Genomic DNA, 4,514 nt, shown 5'->3' with positions numbered 1-4,514 from the left:
CCTGGAGACCTTTGCTGAGATACTCCCAAGCTGAACTGCTGGGTCAGGGTGGCAGAGACCTACTGGTGCCTTTGCTTTTCACAGAATGATAAAGCCCAGGGTCTGAAGGCCTCCCCGCAGGAAGTGGAAAATTCCAGAGTTTGCAAATGGTAACAATTTCACGAGCCCACCTCTAGAAGCATCGGGTGGCCTGAAGACCTTCCCCATCTTGGCACACCTAGAATAGCTCCCTCCCAGAGAAAGGCGCAAGGGAGAGGAGAAGGCAGAGGCATTCCGTGCGTGAGCCCCGGTGGTGCAGTGGGTCACGTCTTGCGCTGCTAACCGCTAGGTCAGCAGTTTGAAATCACCAGCCCCTCCACAGGAGACAGCTGAGGCTTTCTACTCCCACGGACGACAGTCTCAGAAACCCACGGGGGCAGTTTCACTGGGTCCTAAAGGATCACTATGAGTTGACGGAGGTGGGTTTTTGGAGTGTTGGATACTGGATACTCAGTAAGTGCCGGTGGCCACAGAAGGGCTTTGACATATGCTGGCACTCATTCACATACTTGAGCATTATTACCCCCATATTTATAGAAGGCAACGCTGCGTCTTTCTGGACACAGTGCTAAGTAATAATTAGTCAAGAGCGGAGTTGTACCAGTACTGGTTTGCTACCAAACTTTCTGCCCTTTCCGCATCACACCGCTCAGTACTTAGCTCCTCCCCACTTCTGTCCCAAACCACTCTGCCATGTGAGGGGGGCTGCCGTGGGCTTTACAAGGCAGCCTCTGAGCAGGAGCAACTGACCATCGGAGGAAGACAACAGCAAACAAATGGCTAGCTAGAAAAGGGTGCTTGGAGCAAAGGCTAGGGCACCCACAATGTGCCAAGTGTACTAGAAGGGGATCTGGGTACACTGCATTCTTTAACCCAGAAACAACACCCACTTTGGGTTCGATGGCGCCTTTTTTACCAAGGAGGAGGGAAGGCAAGCCATTTATACAAGGTCACACAGTTGTGGTTGCTAAGAAACAGAGCTAGGATGTTAATCCAAGGCTGGGAGACACCAAAGGCCATGGTTGGTATTCCATGGATGCAAAGGCAAGCATTCCCAGCATTCTCTGGGTGCCAAGAAGAGGAGACAAATAGCAATCGGGGTGTGGGGGCATTGGAGGTACACTGGTCCAATCTCAACCAGTCAAATGCCATTCCACCCTTATACACAAGTATATATATTATGGTTTTAATTTTTTGAAATCTCAGTTTCCCTCTATGTAAAATGGGCATCATAATATCCCACAGGACTAAAGTGAGGATTAATGGGTAATGCCAATATAGCACCTAACTCTGGTCCTGGCATACAATACATGCCCAATGAATATTTGTGGGATGGGGACAGGGAAGGGTTAAAGAGGGCCAGTGGATGAATCACTCAGTTCAGGTTCCTCATCTCTCAGGTACAGTAAGTTTTAAAGTTTAGACTTAATTCTCTCAGGCCAATCCCCCACCAAACTCTCCCTTCCCTCCTCTGCCGCCCTGTTTTGATAAGCTATACTTACAATCCTAGCATTTGTCTATCAGAATGTCCTTCGGTGGGCACTGGCATGCTGAGTGCTATGCCACAGGGATTTCAAACACCAGCAGGCTCACCCAAAGTGAAGAAGGGTCAGCAGAACTTTAGACTAAGAACAGATTCCGGAGAAGTAGTCACTGAAAACCCATGGAACCCTACCCAACCCTGCCCGTTACTAAAATCCTCGTGAACAGGAGCAGAGCATTGTCAGAGATGGTGCCAGCAGATGAGCCCTCTCCCCTCAGGGGAAAAGAAATTTTCAAAGGGCAGCTTGAGAAGACAAAGTAATAAATTATAATGAAATGTGCAAAGACCAGGAAGCCAAAAAGTAAAAGCACACTTACCTTATCTTAAAGTGAAAGAGTTCAAGAAAAAATGCAAGCCTTGAGTTGCACCAGTGAAAAATTCTGTGGGTAAAATATCGAATGATGCAGGAAACATCAGCAGAAGATGGGAAGAACAACACAGAGTCACTGTACCAAAGAAGTCCAAGCTGCACTGAAAGCATTAGCCCAAAGCAAGGCTCCGTGATCGATGGAATACCAACTGAAATGTTTCACCAAGCTGATGAGGCGCAGGGAGCACTCACTCACCTATACCAAGATATCTGGAAGACACCTACTTGGTCAACTGACTGTTGAAGATTCACATTTGTACCCATAGTGAAGAAAGGTGACTCAACAGAATGCCCAAATTACAAAGCCATTTCATTGATATAGAGGGTCATCCAACAGCTCTGGCAGCAGTACACAGGCTGGGTACTGCCAGGAGCTCAGCTGGGTTCAGAAGAGGACGCGGAACAAGGGAGAGCACTGCTGATGTTAGGTGGACTTTAGTTCAAAGCACAGGATCCAGGAAAGATGTTTACTTGTGTTTCATTGGCTACGCAAAGGCATTCAATTGTGTGTCTCATAACAAACTGAATAACTTTGAGAAGAATGGGAATTCCAGAACGACTCCTTGTGCTCAGGAGGAACCTCTACATGGAACACGCAGCAGGTGTGTGAACAGAACAAGGGAATACTGCATGGTTTAAAACCAAGAAAGGTGTGCAACAGGGCCGTATCTCCTCACCATACTTATTCAATATCTATGCTGAACATATCACCAGAGAAGCTCGATTGCATGAGGAAGACCGTGGCATCAGGAGTGGAGGAAGGCTTATTGACAACCTGCGATATGCAGATGACACAACCTTGCTTGCTGACAGTGAGGAAGATCCGAGGCACTTGCTGTTGAAGATCAAAGATTGCAGCCGGCAGTACAGAGTACAACTCAATGCAAAGAAAACAAAAATTCACGCAACCGGACCAATAGGTAACATCATGTGAAATGGAGAAAAGGTTGAATTTGTCAAGGCTTTCTGTCTTGCTTGGATTCACAATCAATGCTCATGGAAGCAGCAGTCAAGAGATCAAACGACACATCGTGTCGGGCAAACCTGCTGCACGAGAGCTCTTCAACGTTCTGAAAAGCAAAGACATTACTTTGAGGACTAAGGTGTGCCTAACCCAAGCCAGACCCAAGCCACGGTATTTTCCATGGCCTCCTATGCATGTGGAAGTTGGACACTGAATAAGCAAGACGGACGAAGAACAGATGCCTGGGCGAAGAATACTGAAGGTACCATGGACTGCCAAAAGAACAAACAGATCTGTCTTGGAAGAATACAGCCAGAGCCCTCCTTTAGAGGCGAGGATGGAGAGAGTTCATCTGACAGACTGTGGACATATTCCCAGGAAAGACCAGTCCCTGGAAAAGGGCATCATGCTCAGTAAAGTGGAGGGGCCTTAGCTGAGACTGACACTGTGGCCGCAACAACGGGCTCAAAAGTAAGAGCAATGGTGAGAACGGCTCTCGAAGCTAGTGCTTCCTTTCGTTGTACGCTGGATCGCTATGTGTTGAAATCGACATTTTGGCATCTTAACAACAACATGCCTACAATCCACTAACCTTCCTCTCCTCACTATTTGCTTAATCTCCTCCCATCTCTTAGGATCCACCATAAAGGCACCCATGCTTGAAGCATCAAATCATTCATAATTTTGTGGTGCCGACATTACTGTATCACATATTTTTCGTATGTTAGCTTTAGGTCCTCTATTAAGAGTATAATTAATAGGCAGTACAGTCTATGTTTACTCGTGTAAGGTACTGTTATAGTCTTAAAATTATTGAGGCTCTCAATGAACTTCTGTTTATGTGAGTTTTAACTATAAATACTTATTATAACAGAAGTTAAACTGGGACATATAAATATTTACGTTAAAATACCTACTGTCATAGCCATTTTCCCAAGCAGCCATCTAAGTGAGATGTCAACTAAGTCCACATGGAAGAAGTACACCACCATCAGTGACCGGAGGATTTGTACACGATAAGCCTCTGGTGATCTCCCTCCATCCTAATAGAGGGATGGGAAGAAACTGGTTACCAAACAGAGCACACTGGAGAGAGGACTAGAGGAGATCAAAATGAGAAACCCGACTTGAAAGGGTGAATACTTGTCCACTGATCCCCTCTCTGATACACGTCGGCCTGATCTGGTTGCCAACATTTTCTGTGGTTCGTTTTTTATATTGGGGTTTATCTCAGAGATGTTTTGTCAATGGGGGTCACCCTCTTGATTCTTGGTATATGTATTTGAAACCCAGGATTGACGAAACTATCAAGAATGGAAGAAGAATAAGGGTTTCTGGGATGTACAGCGGGGAGAGGGGGGTAAAGGGGGAACTGCGATCAAGGAGTTCAAGAAGGAAGAGCGTGTTTTGAAACTGATTGTGGTAGCAATTGTGCAGTACTGCTTGATGTGATTCAACTATGGAATGTTAGGATATCTGTCTTAGCTCCTAGTAAAATGGTTTTGAAAAAAAATTATTACAGTGATTAGAACCTTTAAAAGAAGAGTTGGATGGCTATCAGGCGTCAAAGAACAAAAAATTATGTCATTGTCAATGAC

At 45.7% G+C, this 4,514-nt stretch overlaps 1 protein-coding gene across 1 annotated transcript in view; it reads right to left on the bottom strand.

The window, feature by feature from the left end:
• The window catches only part of LEF1 (lymphoid enhancer binding factor 1), a 151,147-nt gene that overhangs the window by 51,325 nt on the left and 95,308 nt on the right, over positions 1-4,514 (bottom strand). The window lies entirely within an intron of this gene.

This window comes from Echinops telfairi, unplaced genomic scaffold, assembly GCF_000313985.2.
Source record: "Echinops telfairi isolate 266 unplaced genomic scaffold, ASM31398v2 ScPeMD7_7468;HRSCAF=8506_0, whole genome shotgun sequence".
Lineage (NCBI taxonomy): Eukaryota > Metazoa > Chordata > Mammalia > Afrosoricida > Tenrecidae > Echinops > Echinops telfairi.
The sequence above is the reverse complement of the archived record's forward strand: the minus strand, read 5'-3'. Positions and strand labels throughout refer to the sequence as shown.